The 19,025-nt window shown below is 37.4% G+C and overlaps 1 long non-coding RNA gene across 1 annotated transcript in view; it reads right to left on the bottom strand.

The window, feature by feature from the left end:
• The window catches only part of LOC106738114 (uncharacterized), a 164,304-nt gene that overhangs the window by 79,801 nt on the left and 65,478 nt on the right, over positions 1-19,025 (bottom strand). The window contains exon 2 of the long non-coding RNA XR_002089035.2: positions 16,213-16,319. This is a non-coding gene — a long non-coding RNA (uncharacterized LOC106738114). The remainder of the gene's footprint in view (positions 1-16,212; positions 16,320-19,025) is intronic.

Genomic DNA, 19,025 nt, shown 5'->3' with positions numbered 1-19,025 from the left:
AGTCCAATCTTGAAAGGTGCTGAGCCCACTCAGCTCATACTCGTTTCATATTAATGCACTGAAAGCAATCACCCAGGAGGTATACAGTACCTTGCAGAAACAGGCCCAAATACACATTGTAGGGCAGATCCTCCATTGACATAAGTTGTCATAACTCCATGGAAGTCAATGGGCCTGTAAGAGTTTACACCAGCTAAAGATCTGCCATTATAAATTGTACCTCTATGTATTGGAACATTATCGTATACCAATGCTTGGAGAAACGTCCGTTTAAATTGGACCTATTTTAAGACTTCATTTTTAGTCTGAGACTTGTCTAAATTTCAAATGTAGTCCTAAACACTAAAGATTTACTGGTAATGTGTCACTGGACATAAGTACAAAGGCACTGATCCTCCAGGATGCTCAGCATTTCATGAAAGACAATAAGTACCTTGTTTCAAAGTCACTGGGAGTAATATTTGGAGCCTCTTGAAAAGCTGGGAACAAAAATTTTAACATATTCTTTCAGATCAGCATCATGTCAAAGCATTCTACATGTGATCATTGAAAATAAAGGCGTGGTTAATTTAATATTTTACTAAAATACTGGGTTATGATTTTTTCTCATGCTCAATGATTAATACAAGCTGTACATCACTGAAATATTGCATAAATCTATTAGCTGATGAAAATGAACCAGTGGTATACTCTATGTTTAACACATATGTTTCATATGTAGGAATCATGCATGATTTACATATTGTGTATAAAAATATCTGTGATGCATAGAATATGCAGAAAAAATAATCTTTTAACTAAAGTCATGAACCAGGCATACAATTAAACATTACTGTATATTTGTTTCTACCTTTTGCTCAGAATATTGTTATAATTTTCTTTTAAAATCAACTGCCTATTTTTGTTTTACCTATGGCAAATACACTTTCAGAATTAAATGGACACATTTAAAAAATGCCACACAGTGGATGTGATAGATATTTTTCTTTTGAATTGCTAAAGAGCAAAATATAATAATTTGGTGGCAAACATCTGTCGGGTAATCATATAAGATAAATTCATAAGAAATACAGGAAAGATATTTATTTACTGTTACTGCTAAGCCAGCCTTTATTTATCTTAGAAGATTTTTCATCTATGAGTGGAAAACAAACTTTCCTTCAAGAGGTCTGTGAACCGAATAATAAATGTCAGGTCTAAATCCTGTATGAAAATCAGTTCAGTTTAATCCTGGATATTCTTCAGCATGCAAATGAATACTAGAGGTTTCCCCCAGCCCGCTGTCATATAGGCAGCCAATTTACAGACACTGGCACACTGTATGTGTTATGGGTTCTCCTTCTGCCCCTCCCCCTCTATCCTAAGACTTGGTCTCAGCTGCCTGCCTTTCACAGAAAACCACAAACCAAGGAAACATATCAGTAATAGCGCCCTGTAAATTAACTTGACATTTGATGCAGAAAAAACCCTAAAAGCTTACAAAAGACATTGAAAACAAAAGCCACTCAGGACCCACACTACATATATTGTGGATTTAAGAGATCTGGAAGGTGGTTATTCTATTGTAACCAACATACAGCCTTCATCTTCTTTGTTAAGACAATTCAGTCATTCTTTGTTAAAGCTAGAGAATCCATCAAATAAACAAAATAACCCCCCCAACAAAACACCTTTTGATATTTCCATAAAACAATATTCATAAAGCTAAGTCATATAAGTAGCAGTTAAAGACTTGACTTTATTTTACATTAAAATAAATATACCCTCCATTTGTAATATTAAAAGAGCAGTTGGAACTATCAATATGCATTTACCTAGTAAATGAGACATGCTAACATATCTCAAATATAAATAATATAATGTTAGTGCTCTGTGATTGGCATGTACCATGTTAAGCGTAGAAGATACATGACCATTGTATTGTTAAAATACTTACATTTTTTTCTTAAACATTTCATTTTTCTCCTTTAGTTGAAACTACAAGTATAGATTTAAACCATAGAAACAGGCAAAAAGTGGAACACAGGGACTTGTAAATAAATCCATGAATAACAAGGAGCAGAGTTGCTAGGATTATATTATATATATATATATATTTGTAAAACATATTTGATTCAAAGATGAACAATTGATGAAATATTAACCGGTTCTTTAACGTTACTTGCAATCTGTGGATATAGTGAGGCATAGCATATTTAAGCTATTAGACATGCAGGAATGTTATTATGCTGTATTGTGTCTGCCTGTTCCCACCTCCCTCTCTCTCTTGTGCATGCACTCTCTCACTCTGGCTCACTCTCTCTTTAACACACACACACACACACACACACACACGCGCGCGCGCACACATGCACGCACGCGCGCGCGCGTACACACACACACACACACACTCTCTGCAGAGTTGGCAATACTGCATCTTACAAATGTCTGGCCTTGTGGTTTACAAGCATAGAACTACCGGTAAAATGAATAATCCTAGCAACTCTGCTCCTTGATATTCATGGATTTATTTACAAGTCGCTGTGTTCTACTTTTTGCCTGTTTCTATGGTTTATATTACTGTCATGCCTATATTCTTGTGGGAATTTCAAACAAGAATCAAGATATAACTGGCAAATATTCTGTAATATAGTCTGCATTTCCATAATTTAGCTGTTTTTTAAAAGAGACAATTTTAAGAGGTTTATGGACTTATGGATATATGAAGAGTATTTTGATTGGCTTTTTTAGTACTTGAACTACTTAAGGTTCAGTTTGTGTAAAATGACTGTAATAAAGTGAATTTATGTACACATATATGCTTGTGTATATGTAAATGCATTTGGAATGAAAAAGTTCATAAATCTTTGTCAATTGTGCTGATTAAGCTCAGTACTCTCACACAGACAACATTAAGATATTTCACAAAAGAGTTAACATGCTGAAGAAAGGGGTATTCATTTTACTTTTTCTTATGGTATCAACTAAAGAAAGGGTTTAAACAGTTCAAAAGAAACCATTCATACTCAGCTAATTTTCAGTTTTTTAAAGAAGTCTTTCAACAGCACATTTTAAAATGCCAAATGAATATTTTCATTTTTTGATTATGTAAGTAGAAATAACATCAGTTATTTATTTTCTAAATTTTTACACAATAAAGTCCCAATCCTACCATTCCTTACATGTGAATAACTACTCATATGAGTAGTTCCCCTAATATCATGGAGGGCTACTCATGTAAGTAAAGTTTCTCCCAAGAGTGTTTGCGGATTCAGGCTCTAAAATTTAAAATTGGTCATAATATACCTCCCACTTATATTTTTTCCTCCAAATACTCATTTATTCACTGTTCTTTATGGATAAATATTGATTATTTTCAACAATTTACAGTAATATGGAAAATAATAGAAATAGCATATATTGGTACATACATTATTACTGTATTATTGTATTCCTTTTGATTCTAAGTACCAAGATATTAAGTTGCATCTATTTGTAAATTTATTATATGTAAAATACTCTAGCTATTAGCATGGGTGATTATGCAGAATATATTTTGAGATGGGAATCATATCCTATTTTTAAAAAAAAGTTAATTTACATCCAGGAGCTAGCTATACAGTTCTGTATAACATTATTCTGTCTAGTTGTTTTATTTTTTTGTAAAGCAAGTATAGTATCTTCGCAAGGCATTGCCTCAGTAATAAAGTAATTTACAGTAGAGGATATTTTTAGATGTTCATTTAAGAGTCAATAAAGAAAGGTCGTGCAGTAAGATATACATGTATTTGTAATTCATATTGTTGCTGTGCTTCTATTGTACTCTAAGCTTCCATCATGGCTGAGAGATGGGAAGCTGGCATGCAGGCAGTGCAGCAGGGCAAAAAAGGAAAGCTTATTGAAAACACAAATAGCAGGGCTTCCCCCCCAACACATGTGCATGCCCCTCCCCCCCCAATTATTGCCATTCAGCTTTATTTAAAATAAAAAACAAATAGTTGTAGGCTAGGAAAGTATATATGGACATACATTCAGCAGTATTCATTCTGTTAAATAATATTAATAATCTTTTTGTCCCAGAAGGGAGATGTTTTCATTCTGGCCTTTCAAGAACCTCAGTCTACCCATTGAAAGAGATGACAGAAAAATGAGCCTGAATGTACAGGCATTAAACATTTAAATTCTCTACTCCTCGGTCATTATACTGACGGCCATATTTTACATCTCCCCCTCCCCCACTATACTTTTGCTGATTTTACTTCATTTGCATGGACTCATTATGCATATAGCCTTTGTTCTACTGATATGGAATACAGTACAGTGACAAAGCAAAACCTGCAGAGAAAGATTTTTTCCACCTATTTAAATATTGTTCACCTAGTTGATATTAGCATTTAATTTATCAACCCGATTCATTAGTTAACCAGATGCATTCTCTCTGCCTGTAAAATAAAAATACATTTGCAATTATTTTAAAAACAGAAATGCTAATGTTTAATGCCCCCCCCCTCCAAAAATCTTACTTAATTATACTATATTGAGATTTACATAATGAAAACCTTTTAGTTTAAACAAATTACTACTGGTTAGTATCAAGTAAGAATGAATACTGCATTTATGACAAAACGGCATATTATACCCAGGGATCTGTTCTGAACAAATATTGATAAAGTAGCAGTATGCATTTTTGTTTTGTGTGGATGAGGTTCTATGTGGACAGCTAAACTTCAAGTTCAAGGGTTACCTCTTTCTTTAATCTTAAATCAAAGGGATTGGACCCTAGCAGTATAATGGAAAAATCTTAAATTTACAAGGCGTATTGTATCCAGTATGTTTTAACATTATGGAAATTTGGGTACTGATTTAAGTTTACTCATTGATTTCAGTGGGTATGCTCATAAGGGAAATGACTACTTGTACAACTAAGGATCTTTTTTTCTATGCTAACATGGAATCCAGCTGCAAGTGATATTAGCAGCTCCCAGCTAGTGGCAAAACTCCTACTGACTTCAGCAGGTACAGGATTGGGCCCACAATGCAAAAATGTACACAATTTTCTACAATACTTTTTTTTCATCTTTGTGTTTGGTGGAAAATTAGACTGCAGAATGATCTCAGAATTGGTCTCCCTTATCCTTATTCTGCAAGATGCTGGTCACCCTCAAATACAGTGAGGTTATTTCAGGAAATGCTCAGAAAATGAGGGATCACCCCTTTTTCTTTAATTGCATACAACTTGTGGAGAGATGGAATTAATCAAACACATGATAATTAAATTCTTATCGGGAACACTCAGGCTTTTTAGTAGAGCTCATGCTACTCAGTTTTGGCTAGCACAAAAGTAAACAGAAACAGAACACAAAATTCCTCCTATTTCTGAAATGTGGGTCTCTCATGCTGTTCATAAAGGGTCCAGTCATGTCCTCTCTTTCATAGTTTCCGAGTGTCCTCTGGCAGAACTGGTTACAGTTCATTAATTTGATATCTGCCTTTTGGCTAGGAGCAATACCATGATGGTGGTTTTGGCTCAGGTGGTTTTACTTACCTGGCAGGGGGGGATACACTTCTTCTTGGACTTGAATGACTTCATGTAGTTAGAGGATGAAGGCCTGTTCCTTGCACTGCGGGCAGGCTGACCCCTATGAGAGTCTGTAATAATGCCAATGCAAGGTTCTTGTCTACACAAGTTATGCTAATGAGAGATTGCTCTTGGGCTTTTCCTCTAGCATGCTCCCTCAGCTTTTTGGCTAGAGACAAATGAGACTAGGGGACATCTGAACTCCAAGGCCTCTGAGCTTGGAGCTTACATGTAGAATGCCTGACATGGATTTGGGAATATCTGAAGCGTTGGATACTTGCCAGTGGTAGCACCCTACAGGCTGGAATGATTGAGCTCTGGTCAGTCAATAGAATTCAGAACTGATTTGGCTGATTTGGCCCGAGATGCAATATTAAAAAAATAAATAAATAATTGATTTGATGTTATCTCCACAAAGCAGTTCCACAGGCATGCTACAAACAAAGAGGAAAATTCCTACCTCTCCCTTACATATGTGCTTATCTGCCAGTTTTGGTGTTATCATGAGTATCTGGCTCAGAGGCCTACATTTAGTTTCAATTATCTAATGCAATCATTTACTGTCTTAATTCTTACTGTTATTAATTTCTATCTTATATTTGTCATTATCATAAATGTTTCTTGCACTAATAAATGTTACTATTTTACAACATTTTGTTATGCAAAAGCATATGTGAAGTATATGTTGTTGTTACTGTCATCTAATAATTGTGTTCTTAACAAACTTATTATGTGCTAGGAAGTGTTTGCACAAGCCCAGTGTGAACAGATACAGCCCCAACCCAAAGGGTTTTCAGTTTCTGACTATGCGGTTCCAATTTCACAATCCATAGGACACAGACTACTACATCTGCAGTGAGATCCACTACTTTTCATGGACCATCATAAAGGTATACAAATCCCTATGAATAAACTGTTGCAGGGCTGGAAACTTAGTTCCTATGATATCCTGGTTAAATATGATATTTAAAGATTTAATCTAACACTGCAGTTGTGATGATTAGCACATCAACTGTAATTAAAGTATTATAATTATTATTGTTATTATTAATTATAAAAATAATTCTTTGTTACCCTAGCATGTGCATGGAGAATAGAAAGGCAAGTTAGAAATGATGGATCAAATTCTTGAATGACATAAATCAACATGATCTAATGGGCCTAAATCAGTTTATAGCAGGTGAGAATCTGGTCTACATCACTGCCTCAAGGGGCTTACTGTAAAAGGCCCACATGGTGTCTGGGTTTTAAGGAGCTGGAGAAAAGTGGCACTGGAATTCTCTCTCTTTTCACAGCCCATAAAAAGGTGGGACTATCCAGACAGATTTCAAGTTCAAAGTAGATTGCAGAGATTTTTCTTTCCTATTCCCTAGAACTAGTCAGCACTTCAGAGGAGGAAAAGAAGGAAAAAGAGGTATGACCCTATCTACAGTATACTGGCTACAGAATAAGCAGAACGTCATGAAGCTCTACCTCTATGCACCCTCAAGCTCCAGGAAACATTTGGACATCCTGAGCCAGATTCCTTAGGGTTGTGTCATTCTACACCTCCCAAAGCCCAAAGACTGAGGTACCTAGCAGTTTGCCTAAGTATGAAGGATCAGAATTAAGCATTAGAAATCAGAGTATTCTCTGTTAAGGTGTTTTAATCCAAAATCAACAGCCTGGTGTACATGTAAATACATTAAATGGATACAACTAGGAGAAAATGTTGGCCTACACTAGTTTAATTATGATAAGCAATAATTTTCTGTTGGACACTTTGCAGTCAAGTATACATGGGCCAAATCCTCAGTAAATTTGAATTCTGTGAGACTATGGAAATTTACACCAGCTGGGGAACTGACCCACTTAAGGTTATTATGTTGCAATTATTAATCATTATGCCATGTCTTGGAAATGTTCAGGGCTCTTATACCCCAGTGGGCTGAAATTCCATTTTTCATCAGCATAGTTCCATGAAGTCAGACCAGGTTCATGATGGTGATAGAAAATAGAGATTTGTGATCCAGAACTGTAGGGCTCAGCTGATGAAATTACAGTTTTAGTAGTGCCTACTAAACAATAGGTGTTGCATAAACATTATCTACCTAGGACCAGTGTCTGTGAATTTAAGCTCTTGGGAATTATTGCATGGGTAGGTTCCCACAATGGTTTATTCCCTGGGTAACAAGAGATGTGTCACCTGGGGAGGAATTTAGAGTCATCAGGCTCTTCTTAACTGATGATTTTGAAGATAAGCCAGTGAAATGAAGACACAGAACAACAATCTAAAACTAACATGTGCATCTTCCATAAACACACAGGGTGTGTCTACACAAGACACTTCGAGGTGCATTAGCTTAAATTTAAGGCACATTAGGGCTCATGTCTACAAGTGTGTGCCCTTAATGCATTTTAAATGGAGAATTTAGCTTATTTATGCCTATATTGATACCTGCAAATGCAGGTATCAAATTTAGGAGTGATTAGTTAAAGCGCATTAACGAACATGTAGATGTTAATGCATTTAAGGACATTAACGCTGTGCATGTGGACTGACTTGGGACTAACCTGACCTGATTAAGAAGACTTTTCTACAGAAGAATGTCAATAAGAGGGATGAGGAAATCTCAGTTGTAGAAAAAATACTTTTGGGGCTTCAAAAGTGTGCCCAAGCTGTACCACTTCCCATCTCAGGATTTTATAGGTGAATTGACCAAAGAAATTCATTCAGGCTGCACTCTACAAGTCTATGGATAGAATTGCCAGAAAAATATTTGTTATAATGAGTAATTTATTTGATTAATTCCACTTCTTTTTCTGTTCTTACATATTGTCTTAAACTGATTTATTAAAATATATTTGTTAATCATAATTATTTGCTAAATAATTCCTGTAAATAATTCTTAACCTATAGTTCAATTTGTTTGCAATCTGATTTGCCTGGAATCAGAGGTGAGAAGGCATGTTTTTGTTCTTTTGCTGGATTACTGTAACTTCAGAAGCAAGCTCTTGGTTCAGATGCTCAGGACTGTGAATGGGAAATTCCCTTCCATGAGTATTCTGTAATATTTGCTTAAAATGTGCTATTTTAATGACCAATCCTACCAGGAAGCTTCTTCAATAGAATATTCACAGAAAGCAAACACAAAAGAGGTGCAAAAATTAAAGTGAATTGCTTAAAAATGTGAACAAACATTCTTGGAAAATGATGTATGGTTTTCACCAACCTCTAATGCAAGGAGTAGGCAGATAGTCCTGAGAAGTGGAAGGCATTGCTTGAAGCATGGTCCTTTCCTGAGCAATTTAACAATTTGAAAGCAAGGAGATGGGTTGGTTTGGTTGGTTGGTTGATTTTGGCTTTCATACCAGGTCAATCCTTTTATTAGATCGATTGACCTATTGTGGAACCAGTACCTTTGTCTTTGCTCAGCTCTAAGTTTGCAGTCGTTTTCATTCTACTTTCTTTTGAGAACATTCAAGTTTCAATTGTCAACACTTGACCTCCATTTATACCATGTGCAAAATTCTGTATGTGTACTTCCACATTACTGGTATAAGTTGAATGCCTTTTTTAATGTTTCCAAAATGTGCACCAACATTAAAGGTAAACTCACCAAACTCATTGGAGGAGTGTAATGGTACAATAGTTAAAGTGTCCCATTAGGGCTCTGGGAGACATGAATATGAAGCCTTGTACTGGGCTTTTTTCAAGGCTGCTGCCAGTTAGCCCAGGTGCAAATGGGAACTTGGACATTTGGGCTGGGGAGTCCAAGGTAATAGAATGTGATGCTTAGCCAGAACACTTCCTTGTGAGCTGCTGGCTGCAAAAACTGATGTCCTTTAAATATACTAGCCTAACGGGCCACTATGTTCACATGGACCTTTTAAATGTTAATGAAAGTTAATTAGAACAAAGATTTTGATGGATGAAAATTATGCAATTAGTTGTGAACAGATAGGACAATTGTTTTTAACTGCAGAAGCTAGAGCCTACATCTACAAAATACTGGCACCTCTTTGTGTATGTAGGCCTGGCTATGAACAAGGATTTTAAACTACCACCTTATTCTCATTTTTCAAAAGAAGTTGAAGGGGTTTAGTTGTCAGTATCGTGCATTGTACTATGCTGCTGTGGACACCAAGAAGAGTCATACATGGTGTGCACCAATGAATTATGTTCTAGTTCATTAGTGAGCTTTTCTATACAACACCTTAAAAATAGGAAACATTAGGGGAAAAAAAGATTTTATAAATAAAGGAGTTAAAATAAAAGTCTTTATCCCAGGCCAATATTTAAAACAGTATACAAACACATGGCCTAGTCTGCAGTCCTCAGCCAGTCAAACCTCTCATTAAAACTGCAGAATATTTTGACTGACCTAATCTTAAAAAGGACAATATTTTGCATTCTGGTCTACCTACAGGACTTCCCCTAGAGTTAATGAGAGTTGGGATTCATCCAAGGGCAGAAGTTAGACCAATAAAAGTTTAAGAGGGTTGATTAATGAAAAGAAGGTGCACTAAACTGGGAGTCAGGAAACCAGAGGTTCTGGTTTCATTTCTTCTCCATAGTGCTGTGAGTATTTCTATCTAGTTCACAAACCTTATTACTTGCTGAGGCTTCATACCCCTGTCCCAGGAGGCAAGCAACTATCCATTTTACAAATAAAGTAACTCAGAGGTTGTACAAGGTCACTTCATGCAGAGCTGGAAATAGAACCCAGGTCTCATCCACTCAGTTACACAGCATTTCAAACTGATTGTGCCAAATCTATGTTCTTCACTATGTTGTCTGTAACTGCTGCTAGGCTATACCATACTCCTGTCATAGATGAATACTCCTGCGACCCCTGAATCAGCCTGTACCTTTTCTGCCATGCCCAGGTGAGCCTACAATGCCTTTTACTGATTGGCTTTGAGTCTTTGGTAATTATGCCCTTGCCATTAATGACACAGAGATGGGCGAGATATAAAAGTATGCTCTTTTCAAACATTTCCTTGGAGAAAAGGGCCAGTTTATATTCTATACTACAAATCCCAGATCTAGCAACAAAACCCAGCAATCCTGAGACCTCACATTTCACTGCTATTTCACAGTCACATAACTCAGTCTCCTGTATCTCTCTAGCAGCTGGGCCACATTGAGAAGAGCTAACTAGTGCTACTAGTTACTCCTTTAGCTCAAGTAGAAGAAACCTGTGCTGAGGTTTTGAGGGTCCCACATTCAAGCTCTACTTAGCTCATGTGTGAAAAAATAGTGTGCAATCAGACAATTAAATGTAATAATTAAAGACATAATTAAAGGCTTAAAAAGTAGAATCAAGGTTGATCTTGCACTTTTTTTCTTTATTATGATTTGGTATGTTTTATTTTCACTAAATTTCAAAAATAAGAACTGTCCTAAGGTTTTCTCTCCACATTAGGAGGAAGTCTTTCTCTCTCTCTCTCTCTCTCTTTCTCTCTCACACACACACATGCAACCACACATACACACCCCCCCTATATTACGTAAAATGAGAGCAAATCCCATTTTAGGTTAGTGTAAGGACAATGGAACAATTATAATTGTAAGCATGATCTGTTTTTATATTGTAAAACACTACTTATAGATGTGAATTTGGATTTGTCATAATATTCATTTGTCTACATTTTGGCTAATAGGAGTTACCCCATTAAGAAAAGCGTGGGCTACTTCACTGTAGAGTAGTCTTGAAAAAGAAGGCTGAGAATCATAGAATCATGGGGCAGGTGTTCATGTGAATTTACATGTGCCTAAACTTAATGTGCCTTAGCCAAAAGTACATTAAGGTGATTTAGGCACACGCCTACACATGCACACCTTAAGACTCTTTAACATGGCTCACTGGGCAAATATGGTTGCAGCCTGCCCTGGCCAGCACCCTGGACAGCCCCCAACATGCACAGCCGCACCGGGGCCTGTGGGCAGTGAGCAAGTGCCGCACTGGGAAAGTGGCCAGGAGCAGCATGAACAATGAGGACATTCCTGGCTGGGGAGCACAGAAAAAGGTGCAGGGCATGCCCAGGGGCCCTGGGGTCCATCAGCACATGTGGAGCTGGGGTTCTTGGCCTGCAGCCAGAGGTGGCTTGGCTGTAAGTGAGCAGAGGGCTTGCTCAAGCCCCTAGTGACTAGAGGCAGCTGCACCCAGCAATGGGCCTGGCTATGGGGTACCGAGCCACCTGCCAGTGCCCTGAAACCTGTGGCAGTATAGCCAGGTACTGCAGCCCAATAACAGCTAGGGGGTGGGAGCCTCAAGTCCCCCCAGATGCAATCAGCCCGGCCCTGGTTCTAACCCCCTTCCCATGTTCATGCCACCCCAGTGTCAGTCGAGAGTGGGCTAGAGCCGAGCCCGTGGGGTCCCATGCTGCCGCTGGGCACTGCTGAGAAGAAGCAGCAGTGGGTGCTGTTCTTCAAGGCACAGATGCTGGAGCTGGATTGGTGGTTCTGGCAGCAGTGGTACCTGTCAGTGTGCTGACTGACAGGTACCACTTACAGGTACTGCTGCTGCTGGAACTGCCGCTCCAGCTCCACACCTGGGAGCAGTGTGGGGCCCTGTGGACTCATCTGTAGCCTGATCAGTCAACCTATGCAGTGTTAAAGGCATCTACACGTCCCTGAAGGCACCTTAACTATTTGCACCTAAAAAAAAAAAATTTTAAGGTGTATTAAGGGCACGCACTTGTAGATCCATGCCCTTAGTAAACATTAAAAATGGCTAAAGTACCTTAAATTGGCATGTATCGACATGCCTGTAGAAAATTAGGGTTGGAAGGGACTTCAGGAGGTAATCTGGTCCAACCCCCTGTCCAAAGCAGGGTCATCCCCAACTATATACTGAGAATGGTATGTGGTGAGTTGTGTCTGCATGTCCAAAGTGAAGAGCCTGCTTATGTAACCTCCAAAAAGGTCAGACCATGGTTTAATAGCAAGACTTATTTGTCAAAGTGTAGTATTAATAAATGGTGAGCAATTTAGCAAATTCAGAAATTAGCAAATTTGTCCTATTTAGCAAATTCAGAAGTGATGCCAAGAACTACATGGGCCACAGAGACTGGTCTTATCTGTTTTATCTCTACAGAAAGTCCCTGGAAGATCAAGTTAGTGAAACAATGTATGACTGGAAAGTTAAAGTGTATAGAAAGATTGCTCTGCTTCATTCATCAGGGTTGTAAAGCAACACCTTCACCAGTACTTAATCCACAGGGGGAAAAAACCTGCTTGTACATGTGCTATTTACCTTAAATAGACAAAAGTATATTTGTTTTATTCCTATAAGAAATTAATTTGAAACAAAACGTCATACATGAAGCATCACAAAACTTAGTAGCTAAGAAATCTTAGTAGAAGTCTAAGCTGCCTTGTTTAGCAGTCAATGCAGAGGTCAGGGCAGTTTGATGGCCCAGATAGCCAAAAGAACTTAAGCCCCAAGTGTGGCACTTAAGAATTTAGCAGAAAGGGCTAGATTGACCAAGGGCCATTTAGGCAGTTAACATCCTGGTGTAGAAGCCCTGAGCTAGGGGTCTAAACTTGCTGTACAATGTATGCTGTACCTCAGGAAGAGATTCACAAAAGCCTGTGTGAGAGGCCAACTAAACTAGCCACTGAGAAACATTGAAACCTGTCCTTTACAGGGGCTTAGATGCCTACTTTGCAACTATAAAGTGCTCCCTATTTTAGCTCAGGAATCATAGTGTGAAATCCTCTTCTGAAGTTAGGCACTTAGTTATTCTTTTAAAAACAGTGTAAGGATCACTCTTTAAGAGACCACTCTAAAATACACCTAGAGGAGTTGCTGCTGCCTACTTTTTTGTACAAGAGATGAGTGCTTGCAATTCCCACCCCAGAAGTAGGAGACCGCACAATGCCTTTTTTGCATCAATGCCCCACTTCACTCCAGCAGAGGTCCCTGACAACCAGGCTGTAGAGTGTTCTGGGATGGAAGTGGTGGGACACTTCGCTAGGCAAAAAAGTATGCAAAACTCATTTGACATAGAGATGGCTATGACTTTTTACCAATGGTTAGGGCGTTCACTTAGAGAGGAGAACCTGATTAAAAATAAAAAGCTCTGTAAATACTGTATGTACCATATACAGCTTGCTTTATTTCAGTAAATAGTCCCAACAATGTAACTATGAGTTTAATTTGGCCCACCTGAACCACTTACAAGAATAAGGCAAACAGGATGTTGTCAATTAGACTGTTAATCTTCAAAATCCCCTCATAGAGAGGCTTATTTTAACATATCTAAAAAAGTGGAGATCACTGTAAGTGAAGTTTAGGTCCATTTCCAGTCTAAATTGATGCAACAAAAAATTACTTGTTTTCTGCATGTTTTACATGTGAAAAATCAATCTGCAAAATGTCATGAAAGAGTAAAGTCTTTCAACTATGAAACCACCTGAATTAAATTATGAAAATTCCAAACAAGTTGCATAGCATCTTCAGTTTCAAATTGTTCTAGTATAAGATGTAATGTTGGTCTCAGTTTACTTCCTAGTGGACTGTAGTCCACATTGTAACTCAAATCACCACTGGCAGTTTCAGCAGAAAAGGGCATGGAGATAACATCTCTTCAAAACTATCCTGAGGGCCACAGGGGGAGCAATGCAGGAAAGTTTGCACTGCTGTAGAGGTTCTGCACTTAAAGACTTAATTTTTTCCTAATAAACTGAAATTGTATAGTATACTTCTTTTAAGGTGTTCTAATAGTTTCCATTGTTTTATACTGTACCATAAATGATCAGTACCTGAGTTATGCATACTGAACAAAAGACTAAGGTGCATAATAGCATCAAAATCAATTTGATATCTCATTAAAGCCTGTAAGGAATAAGACTGGTGTTAAGATTAAAAGTACTAAAGACATTAAGCATTTTTTAGCATTCTAAATTAATAAAAAATTGTTTAAGTGAAGTGCTCTGATAGTAATAGATTGACAGGGCATTGGTGTCACAGAATAATATAACATTTAAAAAAGCACTTCAAAACAATCTAAGTATTTAATTGGCTTCTAAAATTAGCGCTCACTATAAACAAGAGGGTATGTTTCTTATTCCAGTACGTCTTATTCCTGAGTACTTTAATGAAAGCTATACACATGCACAAGGCCAAAATTTGTCTAAAAACTGATGCACAAGTCCTGCTAAAGTAGCCTGATGCTGCATGCAGGTATATAAAGACACTTTGCTTTAAGAGAGTGTAATGCATGTGTAAATCTCGCAAGTCAGTTCTAGTACAAAGGACATTAGTTACCTTTAAATTACGTTTGTGTATACATGAGTCTCTGAGAGATGCATAAAGTACCTGATACCATTGTAGGAAAAAGTTTAATTCAAACCATTTTTAAAAGGCATCTTACTTGCACTTCCAATATTTTTTTGCACTGGATGATTTTTATTATTAAGACCCAGTTTTTCCAGTGCTGTGTTTATAGTACTTCCACTAAAATCAAGCCAAATCTATTAAATAAAATGGGATTTCTAAAAATGAAGGATTTGCAGCCTTGTTTGAAATATATTTTAGGATGTTTAAGTGTATTATTTTATAGTATTTCAATCACATTGATGGAAATGGTGTATATTGTATAAGTAACAGAATAATAATAAAGTATTATTTGAAGCTTTTTCTTTAGACGTTAACAAAAGGATATCTGCATCATATCAGTAAAATTATATTGACTTTATCCCACCAAAATTATTAGCAGAGACTGGGTACTTCATTTTGAACTGCAGACAACTTAACAACCATTCATTATCCTTTACTATTGTCAACACAACCAATTTTTCGAATACTCAAAAGGGAGGAACAATTAGTGAAAGTTATTACATAATAATTAATATCTTTCAGAGACCAGACTGTTATCTAAAGTAAAGAGGGTATACATAATTTATGCAACCTCAAGGAAACAGAATCAGACAGAACAAGATATACCTCAGACTTCAATACTGTACAATCTTTGCTGCTGTGCAGATACAAAATTAAAAGAAAGCATCTTAAAACTGTTTTTAAGAAATCAAACTAATTTTCATAGACATTACGTGCTTAAGCACACTTGACTTACCTAATGGGCCTCATTCTACATTCGTCTTATACCAGGCTATCTATGTGGGCTGCAGTTGGACTATTCCCAATTTACACCAGTTTAAGGGATTCACATTTAGACACATTAATTCCAATTCAACTTTCAGCCTCTAATTAGATTGGGCTACTTTTTCATGTAAAATTTACTGAGATTTTTTTAAAATGAGATTTGTGAGATTTGAAAAGGTTTTTCTTTAAAAATGAACTGAAAACTAGCATTTCCTATCATTTTATGGCTTGTTTGGTAAATAATTCCTCAGCAATCTTCATTGCAGCTTCAAGAAGGAGCCTCACAATGACAGAACTCTTGAGTTTAATTGCCAGTAAATTCTGTACATCCCCTGGAGAGATGCAGAAGGTTTTAATATAATTTCTGGTCCCATTGACTAAATACCTCTTAAAAAGGAGTTTGTGTTTACCATGTCTCAGAGTGATGACATCCCCAGGTTTACCCATTCTTCTGGCTCTTTTGGCTTCAGGCATAAGGAACTTTTGCCAGGCCTGACACTGTCAACACACAGTCAGCTGGACATACATCACTTTGGATTTCTTGCCTTTCAGCAGTATTACCTTAGATTGGCAGAGGAGACCTCATGCTGGTCTAATTCCAGGAATAATTCCAAACAGCCATTTCAGTCATTCTCCTCTAGAAGATAAGTCACTAGCCATCTTCTGCTCTGAAACATAGAATTATTAAACTATATTAAAAAAAAGAAGTTCCAAAACATGTTCATTTTTCTAGTTTAAAAATAACCTTAAAGGACAAAATCCTCTTTCTTTCACTTTCTGTGCAATACACTCATGCACATATGCGTTTATCAATTGAGAGAAAATGAATAATTTGGTTTATAGGTAGCTGGGCACAAAAATAATTACCTACTGTTTTTTTCAGATATTTTGCTTTTTAGCATACTTGTCATAACAAATTTATATGTATTGTAGTAAAGGGGCATAGGAAGTAGCATTACCATGTAGACCAAGTATGGAAATGGGTACTAGGAAACTATGGACTTTTTAATCCCAGTTCTGACACTGACATGTTGTATATTTTTAGTTAAATCATTTTATCTCTCTGTGGCTCCGTATCTCTGTAAAATGGGGATAATAATGATAATACACCTCCTTCTACATTTCTTGCCATGAAGCTTAATACATTAGTATACTATATCAGCATAATGTTTTAATATAGGAGTTGGCAATATACTGCCTGTGGTCTAGAGTCGGCTCATGGAGCCACTGAAGCCCTCACTGGAGAGTGTTAACTATCCCTGTGGCCATGCCAGGGCCAGGCAGCAAGAAGCTGCCATATGACTAGGAAGCTGGAAGCTATTCCTGTGCTGATGCCATTTTCCCTAGTCCCACACTTTGGCTGCAGTGCAGGAACAGCTTTTAGTTGGTGGGGAGCTGCAATGCTGGGTAGGAAGGCAGGGAGGAGGAGCAGTAGCAAGGATGCAGCTCTCACCAGCTGGAAGCTGTGCCTGAGCTGTAGCCATGGAGGCTAGGGAGCAGGTACCACTCTCAGCTCACTGGCCCTAGAGCAGGAGCAAGCAAAGTCCCCTGCCACTGAAGACACCCAGCCCACATTGAATCAGGTTGTACCAGTTTGCAGCTTGTTAAAGGTTACCAGCCACTGTTTTAATATACTACATACTAGATACCATTGTTAATAAAGGTTAATGAATACATTTATTATGCACAAAGCAAATTAAAACAAAAAAGCCCACTGAAGTGAATTGCTAGTGAATAAAAGAACAAACCTTGTTAATAGTGTAATAGCTTGTTCCTATTATCAATCCATAATCAAAACTATCTATGATTTCAGTGAGAGTTCAGTATGTGGTCAGCCCTGAATGGCATGAAGGAGTAGTATTAGTTAAGCTCCCAAGTCTTTCTAGGGCTAAATGAAAGCAATATCTGTTTATCTTGTTTGGGGGGGAGGGGGGAGCAAGGGTTGTTGGAACTGAGGGGCTGGAATAGATTCTTCTTTAAAAATATGCTGGTTGCGGGCCTAAGCACCTTCAGGGACTTGGGCATTCATGTCTAGTGCACTCTCCACTGAAGGATTCACATAGTGGTTGCCCTACACCAAACATCAGCCCTAAGTAGCAGCTGCAAGCAGTCTTGCTGGAAGACCTTGCAAAGCTGTTGCATGTGTTGAGACCTTGAACAAGATTTTTAAATGCATTTAGATTCTTATCTCCTGCATGCCTATCATCTTTGGGCACCCAAATCCCTCTGAAAGAAAGTAGCAGCTGCAGCTTGTGTCCACTTTCCATGCCCACAATGGAACCACATCAAACTAACACTTTAAAGTAACAAAAGTAATTAATGGCAACAACAAGGAAAGCAGACAAAAGGGATAAATCTGTAAAATTACTTCAGATGCTTCAACCCCAAGTGTAAGCTGTTACGTACAATGGGAAGCAGGGAGGTCCAGAGGCCATGGATCTGGACATGCATTCTGTTCCTATTTTTGCTGCAATCCTGGACAAGTCATACACCTCAATTTTCCCACTTTTAAAATGAGGTACTGATTTAACTTCTTTTGCAAAGAACTTTGATACCAATAAATGAAAGATTACTATAAATGAAAGAAACCGAAAAATGAATGAACTAAGTATTAATTATATCAATACCCGTTACAGGACTGGAGGTGTAAATGAATAACATTTTAAAACAAAAAAGTCAAGCTTTTTTCCACATCTTATCCATGTGGTATTTTGTAGCATAAGATTCCATAGATGAGAGGGCAAATTCTGCCTCCCTCTCTGATATAAACACAGAAGGCTCTAGTTTATTTGTGTGGAGGTTTTTTGATCCCTCCCTTCTATGAGGAACAGTCCCTACTACTCAGATAAAACAGTGCTTTCACAAGTTCTGAATTAGCACACAGGACAAAAGACTTTTGTCTTAATCATGACCCATAATGCAAAAGTTAACAGCACTACAAAATCATAAACCTTCAGGAAAACCTAAACTCTAAAAAAATTATTTTCTGGGTCTGAGTAGTCTATGTCATATCAGAAAAAATATGTTCTTGAGTCTAAGTTAATTCTATTTTGCAATATCTTATTAGATATCCTTGAATAAAATCATAGTAAAAATCACATTATAATATAATGTATTTGAGCACTGCCCTGACATAAGGGTACTTATTTATAACAAGTTGCATGGTCATGTCCATAACTAGTGCTATATTATAATATAATTGGACTTAGCATTTGCTAAATCTGACCATATAATAAAGACATACATGAAGAGGAGTTCCACTATTTACTCTGTGCAATTTTGCACCCTCTCAAAATACTGCCTACTACAACATATAGGTAGGGATCTCTGTAAATCATTCTAGAAGTGCCCCCCACAGCAGCTACTTCATTTCG

Source organism: Alligator mississippiensis, chromosome 3, assembly GCF_030867095.1.
Source record: "Alligator mississippiensis isolate rAllMis1 chromosome 3, rAllMis1, whole genome shotgun sequence".
Taxonomy (NCBI): domain Eukaryota; kingdom Metazoa; phylum Chordata; order Crocodylia; family Alligatoridae; genus Alligator; species Alligator mississippiensis.
This window is presented reverse-complemented; position numbering and strand designations above follow the sequence as displayed.